Genomic DNA, 22,662 nt, shown 5'->3' with positions numbered 1-22,662 from the left:
CTCCAGGCTCTAACTCCTCATCTCTGACTCCAGGCTCTAACTCCTCCATATACTCTCTGACTCAGGCTCTAACTCCTCCATATACTGTCTGACTCCAGACTCTAACTCCTCCATATACTCTCTGACTCCAGGCTCTAACTCCTCCATATACTCTCTGACTCCAGGCTTTAATTCCTCCATATGCTCTCTGACTCCAGGCTCTAACTCATCCATATATTCTCTGACTCCAGGCTCTAACTCCTCCATATACTTTCTGACTCCAGGCTCTAACTCCTCCCTATACTCTCTGACTCCAGGCTTTAATTCCTCCATATGCTCTCTGACTCCAGGCTCTAACTCCTCCATATATTCTCTGACTCCAGGCTCTAACTCCTCCATATACTTTCTGACTCCAGGCTCTAACTCCTCCCTATACTCTCTGACTCCAGGCTCTAACTCCTCCCTATACTCTCTGACCCCAGGCTTTAACTCCTCATCTCTGACTCAGGCTCTAACTCCTCCATAAACTCTCTGACTCCAGGCTCTAACTCCTCCATATACTCTCTGACTCCAGGCTCTAACCCCTCCATATACTCTCTGACTCAGGCTCTAACTCCTCCATATACTCTCTGACTCCAGGCTCTAACTCCTCCATAAACTCTCTGACTCCAGGCTCTAACTACTCCACTCTAACTCCAGGCTCTAATTCCTCCATATGCTCTCTGACTCCAGGCTCTAACTCCTCCATATATTCTCTGACTCCAGGCTCTAACTCCTCCATATACTTTCTGACTCCAGGCTCTAACTCCTCCCTATACTCTCTGACTCCAGGCTTTAATTCCTCCATATGCTCTATGACTCCAGGTTCTAACTCCTCCATATACTCTATGACTCCAGGCTCTAACTCCTCCATATACTCTCTGACTCCAGGCTCTAACTCCTCCATATACTCTATGACTCCAGGCTCTAACTCCTCCATATACTCTCTGACTCCAGGCTCTAACTCCTCCATATACTCTCTGACTCCAGGCTCTAACTCCTCCATATACTCTCTAACTCCAGGCACTAACTCCTCCATATACTCTCTGGCTCCAGGCTCTAACTCCTCCATATACTGTCTGACTCCAGGCTCTAACTCCTCCATATACTGTCTGACTCCAGGCTCTAACTCCTCCATATACTCTCTGACTCCAGGCTCTAACTACTCCTCTCTAACTCCAGGCTCTAACTCCTCCATATACTCTCTGACTCCAGGCTCTAACTCCTCCATATACTCTCTGACTCCAGGCTCTAACTCCTCCATATACTCTCTGACTCCAGGCTCTAACTCCTCCATATACTGTCTGACTCCAGGCTCTAACTCCTCCATATACTCTCTGCTCCAGGCTATAACTCCTCCATATACTGTCTAACTCCAGGCACTAACTCCTCCATATACTCTCTGACTCCAGGCTCTAACTCCTCCATATACTCTCTGACTCCAGGCTCTAACTCCTCCATATATTCTCTGACTCCAGGCTCTAACTCCTCCATATACTTTCTGACTCCAGGCTCCTCCAGGCTCTATCTCCTCCATAAATCCTCTGACTCCAGGCTCTAACTCCTCCATATACTCTCTGACACCAGGATCTAACTCCTCCATATACTCTCTGACTCCAGGCTCCATTTCCTCCATAAACTCTCTGACTCCAGGCTATAACTCCTCCATATACTCTCTGACTCCAGGCTCTAACTCCTCATCTCTGACTCCAGGCTCTAACTCCTCCATATACTCTCTGACTCAGGCTCTAACTCCTCCAAATACTGTCTGACTCCAGACTCTAACTCCTCCATATACTCTCTGACTCCAGGCTCTAACTCCTCCATATACTCTCTGACTCCAGGCTTTAATTCCTCCATATGCTCTCTGACTCCAGGCTCTAACTCATCCATATATTCTCTGACTCCAGGCTCTAACTCCTCCATATACTTTCTGACTCCAGGCTCTAACTCCTCCCTATACTCTCTGACTCCAGGCTTTAATTCCTCCATATGCTCTCTGACTCCAGGCTCTAACTCCTCCATATATTCTCTGACTCCAGGCTCTAACTCCTCCATATACTTTCTGACTCCAGGCTCTAACTCCTCCCTATACTCTCTGACTCCAGGCTCTAACTCCTCCCTATACTCTCTGACCCCAGGCTTTAACTCCTCATCTCTGACTCAGGCTCTAACTCCTCCATAAACTCTCTGACTCCAGGCTCTAACTCCTCCATATACTCTCTGACTCCAGGCTCTAACCCCTCCATATACTCTCTGACTCAGGCTCTAACTCCTCCATATACTCTCTGACTCCAGGCTCTAACTCCTCCATAAACTCTCTGACTCCAGGCTCTAACTACTCCACTCTAACTCCAGGCTCTAACTCCTCCATATACTCTCTGACTCCAGGCTCTAACTCCACCATAAACTCTCTGACTCCAGGCTCTAACTCCTCCATATACTCTCTGACTCCAGACTCTAACTCCTCATCTCTGACTCCATGCTCTAACTCCTCCATATACTCTCTGACTCCAGGCTCTAACTCCTCCATATACTCTCTGACTCCAGGCTCTATCTCCTCCATAAACCCTCTGACTCCAGGCACTAACTCCTCCATATAATCTCTGACTCCAGGCTCTAACTCCTCCATATACTCTCTGACTCCAGGCTCCATTTCCTCCATATACTCTCTGACTCCAGGCTCAAATTCCTCATCTCTGACTCCAGGCTCTAACTCCTCCATATACTCACTGACTCCAGGCTCTAACTCCTCCATATACTGTCTGACTCCAGACTCTAACTCCTCCATATACTCTCTGACTCCAGGCTCCATTTCCTCCATAAACTCTCTGACTCCAGGCTCTAACTCCTCCCTATACTCTCTGACTCCAGGCTTTAATTCCTCCATATGCTCTCTGACTCCAGGCTCTAACTCCTCCATATATTCTCTGACTCCAGGCTCTAACTCCTCCATATACTTTCTGACTCCAGGCTCTAACTCCTCCCTATACTCTCTGACTCCAGGCTCTAACTCCTCCCTATACTCTCTGACCCCAGGCTTTAACTCCTCATCTCTGACTCAGGCTCTAACTCCTCCATAAACTCTCTGACTCCAGGCTCTAACTCCTCCATATACTCTCTTACTCCAGGCTCTAACCCCTCCATATACTCTCTGACTCAGGCTCTAACTCCTCCATATACTCTCTGACTCCAGGCTCTAACTCCTCCATAAACTCTCTGACTCCAGGCTCTAACTACTCCACTCTAACTCCAGGCTCTAACTCCTCCATATACTCTCTGACTCCAGGCTCTAACTCCACCATAAACTCTCTGACTCCAGGCTCTAACTCCTTCATATACTCTCTGACTCCAGACTCTAACTCCTCATCTCTGACTCCATGCTCTAACTCCTCCATATACTCTCTGACTCCAGGCTCTAACTCCTCCATATACTCTCTGACTCCAGGCTCTATCTCCTCCATAAACCCTCTGACTCCAGGCACTAACTCCTCCATATAATCTCTGACTCCAGGCTCTATCTCTTCCATAAATCCTCTGACTCCAGGCTCTAACTCCTCCATATACTCTCTGACTCCAGGCTCCATTTCCTCCATATACTCTCTGACTCCAGGCTCAAATTCCTCATCTCTGACTCCAGGCTCTAACTCCTCCATATACTCACTGACTCCAGGCTCTAACTCTTCCATATACTGTCTGACTCCAGACTCTAACTCCTCCATATACTCTCTGACTCCAGGCTCCATTTCCTCCATAAACTCTCTGACTCCAGGCTATAACTCCTTTATATACTCTATGACTCCAGGCTCTAACTCCTCCATATACTCTCTGACTCCAGGCTCTAATTTCTCCATATACTCTCTGACTCCAGGCTCTAACTCCTCCATATATTCTCTGACTCCAGGCTCTAACTCCTCCATATACTGTCTGACTCCAGGCTCTAACTCCTCCATATACTCTCTGACTCCATGCTCTAACTTCTCCATATACTCTCTGACTCCAGGCTCTAACTCCTCCATATACTCTCTGACTCCAGGCTTTAACTCCTCATCTCTGACTCAGGCTCTAACTCCTCCATAAACTCTCTGACTCCAGGCTCTAACTCCTCCATAAACTCTCTGACTCCAGGCTCTAACTCCTCCATATACTGTCTGACTCCAGGCTCTAACTCCTCCATATACTCTCTGACTCCAGAATCTAACTCCTCCATATACTCTCTGACTCAGGCTCTAACTCCTCCATATACTCTCTGACTCCAGGCTCTAACTCCTCCATTAACTCTCTGACTCCCGGCTCTAACTCCTCAATATACTGTCTGACTCCAGGCTCTAACTCCTCCATATACTGTCTGACTCCAGGCTCTAACTCCTCCATATATTCTCTGACTCCAGGCTCTAACTCCTCCATATATTCTCTGACTCCAGGCTCTAACTACTCCTCTCTAACTCCAGGCTCTAACTCCTCCATATACTCTCTGACTCCAGGCTCAAACTCCTCATCTCTGACTCCAGGCTCTAACTCCTCCATATACTCTCTGACCCAGGCTCTAACTCCTACATATCATCTCTGACTCCAGGATCTAACTCCTCCATATACTCTCTGACTCCAGGCTATAACTCCTCCATATACTCTCTGACTCCAGGCTCTAACTCCACCATAAACTCTCTGACTCCAGGCTCTAACTCCTCCATATACTCTCTGACTCCAGACTCTAACTCCTCATCTCTGACTCCAGGCTCTAACTACTCCTCTCTAACTCCAGGCTCTAACTCCTCCATATACTCTCTGACTCCAGGCTCTAACTCCACCATAAACTCTCTGACTCCAGGCTCTAACTCCTCCATATACTCTCTGACTCCAGACTCTAACTCCTCATCTCTGACTCCAGGCTCTAACTCCTCCATATACTCTCTGACTCCAGGCTCTAACTCCTCCATATACTCTCTGACTCCAGGCTCTATCTCCTCCATAAACCCTCTGACTCCAGGCACTAACTCCTCCATATAATCTCTGACTCCAGGCTCTAACTCCTCCATATACTCTCTGACTCCAGGCTCTATCTCTTCCATAAATCCTCTGACTCCAGGCTCTAACTCCTCCATATACTCTCTGACTCCAGGCTCTAACTACTCCATATACTCTCTGACTCCAGGCTCCATTTCCTCCATATACTCTCTGACTCCAGGCTCAAATTCCTCATCTCTGACTCCAGGCTCTAACTCCTCCATATACTCACTGACTCCAGGCTCTAACTCCTCCATATACTGTCTGACTCCAGACTCTAACTCCTCCATATACTCTCCTACTCCAGGCTCCATTTCCTCGATAAACTCTCTGACTCCAGGCTCTAACTCCTCCATATACTCTCTGACTCCAGGCTCTAACTCCTCCATAAACTCTCTGACTCCCGGCTCTAACTCCTCAATATACTGTCTGACTCCAGGCTCTAACTCCTCCATATACTGTCTGACTCCAGGCTCTAACTCCTCCATATATTCTCTGACTCCAGGCTCTAACTCCTCCATATATTCTCTGACTCCAGGCTCTAACTACTCCTCTCTAACTCCAGGCTCTAACTCCTCCATATACTCTCTGACTCCAGGCTCAAACTCCTCATCTCTGACTCCAGGCTCTAACTCCTCCATATACTCTATGACCCAGGCTCTAACTCCTACATATCATCTCTGACTCCAGGATCTAACTCCTCCATATACTCTCTGACTCCAGGCTATAACTCCTCCATATACTCTCTGACTCCAGGCTCTAACTCCACCATAAACTCTCTGACTCCAGGCTCTAACTCCTCCATATACTCTCTGACTCCAGACTCTAACTCCTCATCTCTGACTCCAGGCTCTAACTACTCCTCTCTAACTCCAGGCTCTAACTCCTCCATATACTCTCTGACTCCAGGCTCTAACTCCACCATAAATTCTCTGACTCCTGGCTCTAACTCCTCCATATACTCTCTGACTCCAGACTCTAACTCCTCATCTCTGACTCCAGGCTCTAACTCCTCCATATACTCTCTGACTCCAGGCTCTAACTCCTCCATATACTCTCTGACTCCAGGCTCTATCTCCCCCATAAACCCTCTGACTCCAGGCACTAACTCCTCCATATAATCTCTGACTCCAGGCTCTAACTCCTCCATATACTCTCTGACTCCAGGCTCTATCTCTTCCATAAATCCTCTGACTCCAGGCTCTAACTCCTCCATATACTCTCTGACTCCAGGCTCTAACTACTCCATATACTCTCTGACTCCAGGCTCCATTTCCTCCATATACTCTCTGACTCCAGGCTCAAATTCCTCATCTCTGACTCCAGGCTCTAACTCCTCCATATACTCACTGACTCCAGGCTCTAACTCCTCCATATACTGTCTGACTCCAGACTCTAACTCCTCCATATACTCTCCTACTCCAGGCTCCATTTCCTCCATAAACTCTCTGACTCCAGGCTATAACTCCTTTATATACTCTCTGACTCCAGGCTCTAACTCCTCCATATACTCTCTGACTCCAGGCTCTAATTTCTCCATATGCTCTCTGACTCCAGGCTCTAACTCCTCCATATATTCTCTGACTCCAGGCTCTAACTCCTCCATATACTTTCTGACTCCAGGATCTAACTCCTCCATATACTCTCTGACTCCATGCTCTAACTTCTCCATATGCTCTCTGACTCCAGGCTCTAACTCCTCCATATACTCTCTGACTCCAGGCTCTAACTCCTCCATATACTATCTGACCCCAGGCTTTAACTCCTCATCTCTGACTCCAGGCACTAACTCCTCCATATACTCTCTGACTCCAAGCTCTAACTCCTCCTTAAACTCTCTGACTCCAGGCTCTAACTCCTTCATAAACTCTCTGACTCCAGGCTCTAACTCCTCCATATACTCTCTGACTCAGGCTCTAACTCCTCCATATACTCTCTGACTCCAGGCTCTATCTCCTCCATAAACTCTCTGACTCAGGCTCTAACTCCTCCATATACTCTCTGACTCCAGGCTCTAACTCCTCCATATATTCTCTGACTCCAGGCTCTAACTCCTCCATATGCTCTCTGACTCCAGGCTCTAACTCCTCCATATACTGTCTGACTCCAGGCTCTAACTACTCCTCTCTGACTCCAGGCTCTAACTCCACCATAAACTCTCTGACTCCAGGCTCTAACTCCTCCATATACTCTCTGACTCCAGACTCTAACTCCTCATCTCTGACTCCAGGCTCTAACTCCTCCATATACTCTCTGACTCCAGGCTCTAACTCCTCCATATACTCTCTTACTCCAGGCTCTATCTCCTCCATAAACCCTCTGACTCCAGGCACTAACTCCTCCATATACTCTCTGACTCCAGGCTCTAACTCCTCCATATACCCTCTGACTCCAGGCTCTATCTCTTCCATAAATCCTCTGACTCCAGGCTCTAACTCCTCCATATACTCTCTGACTCCAGGCTCTAACTCCTCCATATACTCTCTGACTCCAGGCTCTAACTCCTCCATATACTCTCTGACTCCAGGCTCTAACTCCTCCATATACTCTCTGGCTCCAGGCTCTAACTCCTCCATAAACTCTCTGACTCAGGCTCTAACTCCTCCATATACTCTCTGACTCCAGGCTCTAACTCCTCCATATATTCTCTGACTCCAGGCTCTAACTCCTCCATATACTGTCTGACTCCAGGCTCTAACTACTCCTCTCTGACTCCAGACTCTAACTCCTCCATATAATCTCTGACTCCAGTCTCTAACTCCTCCATAAACACTCTGACTCCAGGCTCTAACTCCTCCATATACTGTCTGACTCCAGGCTCTAACTCCTCCATATACTGTCTGACTCCAGGCTCTAACTCCTCCATATACTGTCTGACTCCAGGCACTAACTCCTCCATATACTCTCTGGCTCCAGGCTCTAACTCCTCCATATACTCTCTAACTCCAGACTCTAACTCCTCCATATACTGTCTGACTCCAGGCTCTAACTCCTCCATATACTCTCTAACTCCAGGCTTTAACTCCTCCATATATTCTCTGACTCCAGGCTCTAACTCCTCCATATACTGTCTGACTCCAGTCTCTAACTCCTCCATATACTCTCTGACTCCAGGCTCTAACTCCTCCATATACTCTATGACTCCAGGCTCTAACTCCTCCATATACTGTCTGACTCCAGGCTCTAACTCCTCCATATACTGTCTGACTCCAGGCTCTAACTCCTCCATATACTGTCTGACTCCAGGCTCTAACTCCTCCATATACTGTCTGACTCCAGGCACTAACTCCTCCATATACTCTCTGGCTCCAGGCTCTAACTCCTCCATATACTGTCTGACTCCAGGCTCTAACTCCTCCATATACTCTCTAACTCCAGGCTCTAACTCCTCCATATACTGTCTGACCTCAGGCTCTAACTCCTCCATATACTCTCTAACTCCAGGCTCTAACTCCTCCATATATTCTCTGACTCCAGGCTCTAACTCCTCCATATACTGTCTGACTCCAGGCTCTAACTCCTTCATACATTCTCTGACTCCAGGCTCTAACTCCTCCATATACTCTCTGACTCCAGGCTCTAACTCCTCCATATACTGTCTGACTCCAGGCTCTAACTCCTCCATATACTCTCTGACTCCAGGCTCTAACTCCTCCATATACTGTCTGACTCCAGGCTTTAATTCCTCCATATGCTCTCTGACTCCAGGCTCTAACTCATCCATATATTCTCTGACTCCAGGCTCTAACTCCTCCATATACTTTCTGACTCCAGGCTCTAACTCCTCCCTATACTCTCTGACTCCAGGCTTTAATTCCTCCATATGCTCTCTGACTCCAGGCTCTAACTCCTCCATATATTCTCTGACTCCAGGCTCTAACTCCTCCATATACTTTCTGACTCCAGGCTCTAACTCCTCCCTATACTCTCTGACTCCAGGCTCTAACTCCTCCCTATACTCTCTGACCCCAGGCTTTAACTCCTCATCTCTGACTCAGGCTCTAACTCCTCCATAAACTCTCTGACTCCAGGCTCTAACTCCTCCATATACTCTCTGACTCCAGGCTCTAACCCCTCCATATACTCTCTGACTCAGGCTCTAACTCCTCCATATACTCTCTGACTCCAGGCTCTAACTCCTCCATAAACTCTCTGACTCCAGGCTCTAACTACTCCACTCTAACTCCAGGCTCTAACTCCTCCATATACTCTCTGACTCCAGGCTCTAACTCCACCATAAACTCTCTGACTCCAGGCTCTAACTCCTCCATATACTCTCTGACTCCAGACTCTAACTCCTCATCTCTGACTCCATGCTCTAACTCCTCCATATACTCTCTGACTCCAGGCTCTAACTCCTCCATATACTCTCTGACTCCAGGCTCTATCTCCTCCATAAACCCTCTGACTCCAGGCACTAACTCCTCCATATAATCTCTGACTCCAGGCTCTATCTCTTCCATAAATCCTCTGACTCCAGGCTCTAACTCCTCCATATACTCTCTGACTCCAGGCTCCATTTCCTCCATATACTCTCTGACTCCAGGCTCAAATTCCTCATCTCTGACTCCAGGCTCTAACTCCTCCATATACTCACTGACTCCAGGCTCTAACTCCTCCATATACTGTCTGACTCCAGACTCTAACTCCTCCATATACTCTCTGACTCCAGGCTCCATTTCCTCCATAAACTCTCTGACTCCAGGCTATAACTCCTTTATATACTCTCTGACTCCAGGCTCTAACTCCTCCATATACTCTCTGACTCCAGGCTCTAATTTCTCCATATACTCTCTGACTCCAGGCTCTAACTCCTCCATATATTCTCTGACTCCAGGCTCTAACTCCTCCATATACTGTCTGACTCCAGGCTCTAACTCCTCCATATACTCTCTGACTCCATGCTCTAACTTCTCCATATACTCTCTGACTCCAGGCTCTAACTCCTCCATATACTCTCTGACTCCAGGCTTTAACTCCTCATCTCTGACTCAGGCTCTAACTCCTCCATAAACTCTCTGACTCCAGGCTCTAACTCCTCCATAAACTCTCTGACTCCAGGCTCTAACTCCTCCATATACTGTCTGACTCCAGGCTCTAACTCCTCCATATACTCTCTGACTCCAGAATCTAACTCCTCCATATACTCTCTGACTCAGGCTCTAACTCCTCCATATACTCTCTGACTCCAGGCTCTAACTCCTCCATAAACTCTCTGACTCCCGGCTCTAACTCCTCAATATACTGTCTGACTCCAGGCTCTAACTCCTCCATATACTGTCTGACTCCAGGCTCTAACTCCTCCATATATTCTCTGACTCCAGGCTCTAACTCCTCCATATATTCTCTGACTCCAGGCTCTAACTACTCCTCTCTAACTCCAGGCTCTAACTCCTCCATATACTCTCTGACTCCAGGCTCAAACTCCTCATCTCTGACTCCAGGCTCTAACTCCTCCATATACTCTCTGACCCAGGCTCTAACTCCTACATATCATCTCTGACTCCAGGATCTAACTCCTCCATATACTCTCTGACTCCAGTCTATAACTCCTCCATATACTCTCTGACTCCAGGCTCTAACTCCACCATAAACTCTCTGACTCCAGGCTCTAACTCCTCCATATACTCTCTGACTCCAGACTCTAACTCCTCATCTCTGACTCCAGGCTCTAACTACTCCTCTCTAACTCCAGGCTCTAACTCCTCCATATACTCTCTGACTCCAGGCTCTAACTCCACCATAAACTCTCTGACTCCAGGCTCTAACTCCTCCATATACTCTCTGACTCCAGACTCTAACTCCTCATCTCTGACTCCAGGCTCTAACTCCTCCATATACTCTCTGACTCCAGGCTCTAACTCCTCCATATACTCTCTGACTCCAGGCTCTATCTCCTCCATAAACCCTCTGACTCCAGGCACTAACTCCTCCATATAATCTCTGACTCCAGGCTCTAACTCCTCCATATACTCTCTGACTCCAGGCTCTATCTCTTCCATAAATCCTCTGACTCCAGGCTCTAACTCCTCCATATACTCTCTGACTCCAGGCTCTAACTACTCCATATACTCTCTGACTCCAGGCTCCATTTCCTCCATATACTCTCTGACTCCAGGCTCAAATTCCTCATCTCTGACTCCAGGCTCTAACTCCTCCATATACTCACTGACTCCAGGCTCTAACTCCTCCATATACTGTCTGACTCCAGACTCTAACTCCTCCATATACTCTCCTACTCCAGGCTCCTTTTCCTCCATAAACTCTCTGACTCCAGGCTCTAACTCCTCCATATACTCTCTGACTCCAGGCTCTAACTCCTCCATAAACTCTCTGACTCCCGGCTCTAACTCCTCAATATACTGTCTGACTCCAGGCTCTAACTCCTCCATATACTGTCTGACTCCAGGCTCTAACTCCTCCATATATTCTCTGACTCCAGGCTCTAACTCCTCCATATATTCTCTGACTCCAGGCTCTAACTACTCCTCTCTAACTCCAGGCTCTAACTCCTCCATATACTCTCTGACTCCAGGCTCAAACTCCTCATCTCTGACTCCAGGCTCTAACTCCTCCATATACTCTATGACCCAGGCTCTAACTCCTACATATCATCTCTGACTCCAGGATCTAACTCCTCCATATACTCTCTGACTCCAGGCTATAACTCCTCCATATACTCTCTGACTCCAGGCTCTAACTCCACCATAAACTCTCTGACTCCAGGCTCTAACTCCTCCATATACTCTCTGACTCCAGACTCTAACTCCTCATCTCTGACTCCAGGCTCTAACTACTCCTCTCTAACTCCAGGCTCTAACTCCTCCATACACTCTCTGACTCCAGGCTCTAACTCCACCATAAATTCTCTGACTCCTGGCTCTAACTCCTCCATATACTCTCTGACTCCAGACTCTAACTCCTCATCTCTGACTCCAGGCTCTAACTCCTCCATACACTCTCTGACTCCAGGCTCTAACTCCTCCATATACTCTCTGACTCCAGGCTCTATCTCCTCCATAAACCCTCTGACTCCAGGCACTAACTCCTCCATATAATCTCTGACTCCAGGCTCTAACTCCTCCATATACTCTCTGACTCCAGGCTCTATCTCTTCCATAAATCCTCTGACTCCAGGCTCTAACTCCTCCATATACTCTCTGACTCCAGGCTCTAACTACTCCATATACTCTCTGACTCCAGGCTCCATTTCCTCCATATACTCTCTGACTCCAGGCTCAAATTCCTCATCTCTGACTGCAGGCTCTAACTCCTCCATATACTCACTGACTCCAGGCTCTAACTCCTCCATATACTGTCTGACTCCAGACTCTAACTCCTCCATATACTCTCCTACTCCAGGCTCCATTTCCTCCATAAACTCTCTGACTCCAGGCTATAACTCCTATATATACTCTCTGACTCCAGGCTCTAACTCCTCCATATACTCTCTGACTCCAGGCTCTAATTTCTCCATATGCTCTCTGACTCCAGGCTCTAACTCCTCCATATATTCTCTGACTCCAGGCTCTAACTCCTCCATATACTTTCTGACTCCAGGATCTAACTCCTCCATATACTCTCTGACTCCATGCTCTAACTTCTCCATATGCTCTCTGACTCCAGGCTCTAACTCCTCCATATACTCTCTGACTCCAGGCTCTAACTCCTCCATATACTATCTGACCCCAGGCTTTAACTCCTCATCTCTGACTCCAGGCACTAACTCCTCCATATACTCTCTGACTCCAAGCTCTAACTCCTCCTTAAACTCTCTGACTCCAGGCTCTAACTCCTCCATAAACTCTCTGACTCCAGGCTCTAACTCCTCCATATACTCTCTGACTCAGGCTCTAACTCCTCCATATACTCTCTGACTCCAGGCTCTAACTCCTCCATATACTCTCTGACTCCAGGCTATAACTCCTCCATATACTCTCTGACTCCAGGCTCTAACTCCACCATAAACTCTCTGACTCCAGGCTCTAACTCCTCCATATACTCTCTGACACCAGACTCTAACTCCTCATCTCTGACTCCAGGCTCTAACTACTCCTCTCTAACTCCAGGCTCTAACTCCTCCATACACTCTCTGACTCCAGGCTCTAACTCCACCATAAATTCTCTGACTCCTGGCTCTAACTCCTCCAAATACTCTCTGACTCCAGACTCTAACTCCTCATCTCTGACTCCAGGCTCTAACTCCTCCATATACTCTCTGACTCCAGGCTCTAACTCCTCCATATACTCTCTGACTCCAGGCTCTATCTCCTCCATAAACCCTCTGACTCCAGGCACTAACTCCTCCATATAATCTCTGACTCCAGGCTCTAACTCCTCCATATACTCTCTGACTCCAGGCTCTATCTCTTCCATAAATCCTCTGACTCCAGGCTCTAACTCCTCCATATACTCTCTGACTCCAGGCTCTAACTACTCCATATACTCTCTGACTCCAGGCTCCATTTCCTCCATATACTCTCTGACTCCAGGCTCAAATTCCTCATCTCTGACTCCAGGCTCTAACTCCTCCATATACTCACTGACTCCAGGCTCTAACTCCTCCATATACTGTCTGACTCCAGACTCTAACTCCTCCATATACTCTCCTACTCCAGGCTCCATTTCCTCCATAAACTCTCTGACTCCAGGCTATAACTCCTTTATATACTCTCTGACTCCAGGCTCTAACTCCTCCATATACTCTCTGACTCCAGGCTCTAATTTCTCCATATGCTCTCTGACTCCAGGCTCTAACTCCTCCATATATTCTCTGACTCCAGGCTCTAACTCCTCCATATACTTTCTGACTCCAGGATCTAACTCCTCCATATACTCTCTGACTCCATGCTCTAACTTCTCCATATGCTCTCTGACTCCAGGCTCTAACTCCTCCATATACTCTCTGACTCCAGGCTCTAACTCCTCCATATACTATCTGACCCCAGGCTTTAACTCCTCATCTCTGACTCCAGGCACTAACTCCTCCATATACTCTCTGACTCCAAGCTCTAACTCCTCCTTAAACTCTCTGACTCCAGGCTCTAACTCCTCCATAAACTCTCTGACTCCAGGCTCTAACTCCTCCATATACTCTCTGACTCAGGCTCTAACTCCTCCATATACTCTCTGACTCCAGGCTCTATCTCCTCCATAAACTCTCTGACTCAGGCTCTAACTCCTCCATATACTCTCTGACTCCAGGCTCTAACTCCTCCATATATTCTCTGACTCCAGGCTCTAACTCCTCCATATACTCTCTGACTCCAGGCTCTAACTCCTCCATATACTGTCTGACTCCAGGCTCTAACTACTCCTCTCTGACTCCAGGCTCTAACTCCACCATAAACTCTCTAACTCCAGGCTCTAACTCCTCCATATACTCTCTGACTCCAGACTCTAACTCCTCATCTCTGACTCCAGGCTCTAACTCCTCCATATACTCTCTGACTCCAGAATCTAACTCCTCCATATACTCTCTTACTCCAGGCTCTATCTCCTCCATAAACCCTCTGACTCCAGGCACTAACTCCTCCATATAATCTCTGACTCCAGGCTCTAACTCCTCCATATACCCTCTGACTCCAGGCTCTATCTCTTCCATAAATCCTCTGACTCCAGGCTCTAACTCCTCCATATACTCTCTGACTCCAGGCTCTAACTCCTCCATATACTCTCTGACTCCAGGCTCTAACTCCTCCATATACTCTCTGACTCCAGGCTCTAACTCCTCCATATACTCTCTGGCTCCAGGCTCTAACTCCTCCATATATTCTCTGACTCCAGGCTCTAACTCCTCCATATACTGTCTGACTCCAGGCTCTAACTACTCCTCTCTGACTCCAGACTCTAACTCCTCCATATAATCTCTGACTCCAGTCTCTAACTCCTCCATAAACACTCTGACTCCAGGCTCTAACTCCTCCATATACTGTCTGACTCCAGGCTCTAACTCCTCCATATACTGTCTGACTCCAGGCTCTAACTCCTCCATATACTGTCTGACTCCAGGCACTAACTCCTCCATATACTCTCTGGCTCCAGGCTCTAACTCCTCCATATACTGTCTGACTCCAGGCTCTAACTACTCCTCTCTGACTCCAGACTCTAACTCCTCCATATAATCTCTGACTCCAGTCTCTAACTCCTCCATAAACACTCTGACTCCAGGCTCTAACTCCTCCATATACTGTCTGACTCCATTCTCTAACTCCTCCATATACTGTCTGACTCCAGGCTCTAACTCCTCCATATACTGTCTGACTCCAGGCACTAACTCCTCCATATACTCTCTGGCTCCAGGCTCTAACTCCTCCATATACTGTCTGACTCCAGGCTCTAACTCCTCCATATACTCTCTAACTCCAGACTCTAACTCCTCCATATACTGTCTGACTCCAGGCTCTAACTCCTCCATATACTCTCTAACTCCAGGCTTTAACTCCTCCATATATTCTCTGACTCCAGGCTCTAACTCCTCCATATACTGTCTGACTCCAGTCTCTAACTCCTCCATATACTCTCTGACTCCAGGCTCTAACTCCTCCATATACTCTATGACTCCAGGCTCTAACTCCTCCATATACTGTCTGACTCCAGGCTCTAACTCCTCCATATACTGTCTGACTCCAGGCTCTAACTCCTCCATATACTGTCTGACTCCAGGCTCTAACTCCTCCATATACTGTCTGACTCCAGGCACTAACTCCTCCATATACTCTCTGGCTCCAGGCTCTAACTCCTCCATATACTGTCTGACTCCAGGCTCTAACTCCTCCATATACTCTCTAACTCCAGGCTCTAACTCCTCCATATACTGTCTGACCTCAGGCTCTAACTCCTCCATATACTCTCTAACTCCAGGCTCTAACTCCTCCATATATTCTCTGACTCCAGGCTCTAACTCCTCCATATACTGTCTGACTCCAGGCTCTAACTCCTTCATACATTCCCTGACTCCAGGCTCTAACTCCTCCATATACTCTATGACTCCAGGCTCTAACTCCTCCATATACTGTCTGACTCCAGGCTCTAACTCCTCCATATACTCTCTGACTCCAGGCTCTAACTCCTCCATATACTCTATGACTCCAGGCTCTAACTCCTCCATATACTCTCTGACTCCAGGCTCTAACTCCTCCATATATTCTCTGACTCCAGGCTCTAACTCCTCCATATACTGTCTGACTCCAGGCTCTAACTCCTCCATATACTGTCTGACTCCAGGCTCTAACTCCTCCATATACTCTCTGACTCCAGGCTCTAACTCCTCCATATACTCTATGATTCCAGGCTCTAACTCCTCCATATACTCTCTGACTCCAGGCTCTAACTCCTCCATATACTCTCTGACTCCAGGCTCTAACTCCTCCATATACTCTCTGACTCCAGGCTCTAACTCCTCCATATACTCTCTAACTCCAGGCTCTAACTCCTCCATATACTCTCTGACTCCAGGCTCTAACTCCTCCATATACTCTATGACTCCAGGCTCTAACTCCTCCATATACTCTCTGACTCCAGGCTCTAACTCCTCCATATACTCTATGACTCCAGGCTCTAACTCCTCCATATACTCTCTGACTCCAGGCTCTAACTCCTCCATATACTCTCTGACTCCAGGCTCTAACTCCTCCATATACTCTCTAACTCCAGGCTCTAACTCCTCCATAAACTCTCTGACTCCAGGCTCTAACTCCTCCATATACTCTCTAACTCCAGGCACTAACTCCTCCATATACTCTCTGGCTCCAGGCTCTAACTCCTCCATATACTGTCTGACTCCAGGCTCTAACTCCTCCATATACTGTCTGACTCCAGGCTCTAACTCCTCCATATACTCTCTGACTCCAGGCTCTAACTACTCCTCTCTAACTCCAGGCTCTAACTCCTCCATATACTCTCTGACTCCAGGCTCTAACTCCTCCATATACTCTCTGACTCCAGGCTCTAACTCCTCCATATACTCTCTGACTCCAGGCTCTAACTTCTCCATATACTGTCTGACTCCAGGCTCTAACTCCTCCATATACTCTCTGACTCCAGGCTCTAACTCCTCCATATACTCTCTGACTCCAGGCTCTAACTCCTCCATATACTCTCTGACTCCAGGCTCTAACTTCTCCATATACTGTCTGACTCCAGGCTCTAACTCCTCCATATACTCTCTGACTCCAGGCTCTAACTCCTCCATATACTCTATGACTCCAGGCTCTAACTCCTCCATATACTCTATGACTCCAGGCTCTAACTCCTCCATATACTCTCTGACTCCAGGCTCTAACTCCTCCATATACTCTCTAACTCCAGGCTCTAACTCTTCCATAAACTCTCTGACTCCAGGCACTAACTCCTCCATATACTCTCTGGCTCCAGGCTCTAACTCCTCCATATACTGTCTGACTCCAGGCTCTAACTCCTCCATATACTGTCTGACTCCAGGCTCTAACTCCTCCATATACTCTCTGACTCCAGGCTCTAACTACTCCTCTCTAACTCCAGGCTCTAACTCCTCCATATACTCTCTGACTCCAGGCTCTAACTCCTCCATATACTCTCTGACTCCAGGCTCTAACTCCTCCATATACTCTCTGACTCCAGGCTCTAACTCCTCCATATACTGTCTGACTCCAGGCTCTAACTCCTCCATATACTCTCTGACTCCAGGCTCTAACTCCTCCATATACTCTATGACTCCAGGCTCTAACTCCTCCATATACTCTCTGACTCCAGGCTCTAACTCCTCCATATACTGTCTAACTCCAGGCTCTAACTCCTCCATATACTCTCTGACTCCAGGCTCTAACTCCTCCATATACTCTCTGACTCCAGGCTCTAACTCCTCCATATACTGTCTAACTCCAGGCTCTAACTCCTCCATATACTCTCTGACTCCAGGCTCTAACTCCTCCATATACTCTCTGCTCCAGGCTATAACTCCTCCATATACTGTCTAACTCCAGGCACTAACTCCTCCATATACTCTCTGACTCCAGTCTCTAACTCCTCCATATACTCTCTGACTCCAGGCTCTAACTCCTACATATACTATCTGACCTCAGGCTCTAACTCCTCCATATACTCTCTGCTCCAGGCTATAACTCCTCCATATACTGTCTAACTCCAGGCACTAACTCCTCCATATAATCTCTGACTCCAGGCTCTAACTCCTCCATATACTCTCTGACTCAGGCTCTAACTCCTCCATATACTCTCTGACTCCAGGTTCTATCTCCTCCATAAACTCTCTGACTCAGGCTCTAACTCCTCCATATACTCTCTGACTCCAGGCTCTAACTCCTCCATATATTCTCTGACTCCAGGCTCTAACTCCTCCATATACTGTCTGACTCCAGGCTCTAACTACTCCTCTCTGACTCCAGACTCTAACTCCTCCATATAATCTCTGACTCCAGTCTCTAACTCCTCCATAAACTCTCTGACTCCAGGCTCTAACTCCTCCATATACTGTCTGACTCCAGGCTCTAACTCCTCCATATACTGTCTGACTCCAGGCTCTAACTCCTCCATATACTGTCTGACTCCAGGCACTAACTCCTCCATATACTCTCTGGCTCCAGGCTCTAACTCCTCCATATACTGTCTGACTCCAGGCTCTAACTCCTCCATATACTCTCTAACTCCAGGCTCTAACTCCTCCATATACTGTCTGACTCCAGGCTCTAACTCCTCCATATACTCTCTAACTCCAGGCTCTAACTCCTCCATATATTCTCTGACTCCAGGCTCTAACTCCTCCATATACTGTCTGACTCCAGGCTCTAACTCCTCCATATAGTCTCTGACTCCAGGCTCTAACTCCTCCATATACTGTCTGACTCCAGGCTCTAACTCCTCCATATACTGTCTGACTCCAGGCACTAACTCCTCCATATACTCTCTGGCTCCAGGCTCTAACTCCTCCATATACTGTCTGACTCCAGGGTCTAACTCCTCCATATACTCTCTAACTCCAGGCTCTAACTCCTCCATATACTGTCTGACTCCAGGCTCTAACTCCTCCATATACTCTCTAACTCCAGGCTCTAACTCCTCCATATATTCTCTGACTCCAGGCTCTAACTCCTCCATATACTGTCTGACTCCAGGCTCTAACTCCTCCATATACTCTCTGACTCCAGGCTCTAACTCCTCCATATACTCTCTGACTCCAGGCTCTAACTCCTCCATATACTCTATGACTCCAGGCTCTAACTCCTCCATATAATCTCTGACTCCAGGCTCTAACTCCTCCATATACTCTCTGACTCCAGGCTCTAACTCCTCCATATACTCTCTAACTCCAGGCTCTAACTCCTCCATATACTCTCTGACTCCAGGCTCTAACTCCTCCATAGACTCTATGACTCCAGGCTCTAACTCCTCCATATACTCTCTGACTCCAGGCTCTAACTCCTCCATATACTCTATGACTCCAGGCTCTAACTCCTCCATATACTCTCTGACTCCAGGCTCTAACTCCTCCATATACTCTCTGACTCCAGGCTCTAACTCCTCCATATACTCTCTAACTCCAGGCTCTAACTCCTCCATAAACTCTCTGACTCCAGGCTCTAACTCCTCCATATACTCTCTAACTCCAGGCACTAACTCCTCCATATACTCTCTGGCTCCAGGCTCTAACTCCTCCATATACTGTCTGACTCCAGGCTCTAACTCCTCCATATACTGTCTGACTCCAGGCTCTAACTCCTCCATATACTCTCTGACTCCAGGCTCTAACTACTCCTCTCTAACTCCAGGCTCTTAACTCCTCCATATACTCTCTGACTCCAGGCTCTAACTCCTCCATATACTCTCTGACTCCAGGCTCTAACTCCTCCATATACTCTCTGACTCCAGGCTCTAACTTCTCCATATACTGTCTGACTCCAGGCTCTAACTCCTCCATATACTCTCTGACTCCAGGCTCTAACTCCTCCATATACTCTATGACTCCAGGCTCTAACTCCTCCATATACTCTCTGGCTCCAGGCTCTAACTCCTCCATATACTGTCTGACTCCAGGCTCTAACTACTCCATATACTGTCTGACTCCAGGCTCTAACTCCTCCATATACTCTCTGACTCCAGGCTCTAACTACTCCTCTCTAACTCCAGGCTCTAACTCCTCCATATACTCTCTGACTCCAGGCTCTAACTCCTCCATATACTCTCTGACTCCAGGCTCTAACTCCTCCATATACTCTCTGACTCCAGGCTCTAACTCCTCCATATACTGTCTAACTCCAGGCTCTAACTCCTCCATATACTCTCTGACTCCAGGCTCTAACTCCTCCATATACTCTCTGACTCCAGGCTCTAACTCCTCCATATACTGTCTAACTCCAGGCTCTAACTCCTCCATATACTCTCTGATCCAGGCTCTAACTCCTCCATATACTCTCTGACTCCAGGCTCTAACTCCTCCATATACTCTCTGCTCCAGGCTCTAACTCCTACATATACTGTCTGACTCCAGGCTCTAACTCCTACATATACTGTCTGACTCCAGGCTCTAACTCCTCCATATACTCTCTGACTCCAGGCTATAACTCCTCCATATACTCTCTGACTCCAGGCTCTAACTCCTCCATATACTGTCTGACTCCAGGCTCTAACTCCTCCATATACTCTCTGACTCCAGGCTCTAACTCCTCCATATACTCTCTGCTCCAGGCTCTAACTCCTCCATATACTCTCTGACTCCAGGCTCTAACTCCTCCATATACTGTCTGACTCCAGGCTCTAACTCCTCCATATACTCTCTGACTCCAGGCTCTAACTCCTCCTCTCTAACTCCAGGCTCTAACTCCTCCATATACTCTCTGACTCCAGGCTCTAACTCCTCCATATACTCTCTGACTCCAGGCTCTAACTCCTCCATATACTGTCTGACTCCAGGCTCTAACTCCTCCATATAATCTCTGACTCCAGGCTCTAACTCCTCCATATACTCTCTTTTCCAGGCTATAGCTCCGCAGAAGGTGTAGAGTGTGCATCTGTGGACAAACAATCAATCTGTACAGCAATCTGGGGACAGAGTTATGAGTCATTAAAACTTGTTTTTCAACCAATCCACACATTTCTTTTAAACAAACTATAGTTTTGGTACGTCAGTTAGGACTTCTACTTTGTGCATGACACAAGTAATTTTTCCAAGAATTGTTTACAGACAGATTATTTCACTTATAATTCACTGTATCACAATTCCAGTGGGTCAGAACTTTACATACACTAAGTCCCCTTCCTCTGCGGAAGCATAGTTCCCGCTCAGCCCAGTCAAAACTGTTCGCTGCTCTGGCACCCCAATGGTGGAACAAGCTCCCTCACGACGCCAGGACAGCGGAGTCACTCACCACCTTCCGGAGACATTTGAAACCCCACCTCTTTAAGGAATACCTGGGATAGGATAAATTAATCCTTCTACCCACCCCCCCCCCCCCCCCAAAAAAAAACAAACAATATTAATAAAAAAAAAAAGAAATGGTAAAGTGACGTAAATGTAAATGTGCCCTTGAGCAAGGCACTTAACCCTAATTGCTCCTGTAAGTCGCTCTGGATAAGAGCATCTGCTAAATGACTAAAATGTAAAATGTAAATGTTGACTGTGGCTTTAAACATTTTGGAAAATTCCAGAAAATGATGTCATGTCTTTAGAAGCTTCTGATAGGCTAATTGACCAAATTTGAGTCAATTGGAGGTGTACATGTGGATGTATTTCAAGGCCTACCTTCATACTCAGTGCCTCTTTGCTTGACATCATGGGAAAATAAAAAGTAATCAGCCAAGACCTCAGAAAAAAAATTGTAGACCACCACAAGTCTGGTTCATCTTCGGAGCAATTTCCAAACGTACCACGTTCATCTGTACAAACAATAGTATGCAAGTATAAACACATGGGACCACGCAGCCGTCATACCGCTCAGGAAGGAGACGCGGTCTGTCTCCTAGAGATGAACGTACTTTGGTGTGAAAATTGCAAATCAATCCCAGAACAACAGCAAAGGACCTTGTGTATTTTACCTTTATTTAACTAGGCAAGTCAGTTAAGAACAAATTCTTATTTACAATGACGGCCTACACCGGCCAAACCCGGACGACGCTGGGCCAATTTTGCGCCGCCTTATGGGACTCCCAATCACGGCCAGTTGTGATACAGCCTGGAATCGAACCAGGGGGTCTGTAGTGACGCCTCAAGCACTGAGATGCAGTGCCTTAGACCACTGCGCCACTCGGGAGCCCAGATACTTGAGGAAACAGGTACAAAAGTATCTATATCCGCAGTAAAACGAGTCCTATATCGACATAACCTGAAAGGCCGCTCAGCAAGGAAGAAGCCACTGCTCCAAAACCGCCATAAAAAAGCCAGACTACGGTTTGCAACTGCACATGGGGACAAAGATCTTACTTTTTGTAGAAAATGTCCTCTGGTCTGATGAAACAAAAATATAACTGTTTGGCCATAATGACCATTGTTATGTTTGGAGGAAAAATGGGGTTCTTGCAAGCCGAAGAACACCATCCCAACCATGAAGCACAGGGGTGGCAGCATCATGCTGTGGGGGTGCTTTGCTGCAGGAGGGACTGGTGCACTTCACAAAATAGATGTCATCATGAGGAAGGAAAATGATGTGGATA

General features: G+C 47.3%; 1 protein-coding gene across 1 annotated transcript in view; it reads right to left on the bottom strand.

Annotated features, from left to right (window-relative positions):
• LOC311123595 (putative C->U-editing enzyme APOBEC-2) overlaps window positions 1-22,662 on the bottom strand; it is a gene marked incomplete at both ends in the record, with an annotated part of 150,391 nt that overhangs the window by 126,687 nt on the left and 1,042 nt on the right. The gene's annotated exons all lie outside the window — the stretch shown is intronic.

This window comes from Coregonus lavaretus, assembly GCF_964263955.1.
Source record: "Coregonus lavaretus genome assembly, contig: HAP1_SCAFFOLD_468, whole genome shotgun sequence".
NCBI classification, from domain to species: Eukaryota; Metazoa; Chordata; class Actinopteri; order Salmoniformes; family Salmonidae; genus Coregonus; species Coregonus lavaretus.
This window is presented reverse-complemented; position numbering and strand designations above follow the sequence as displayed.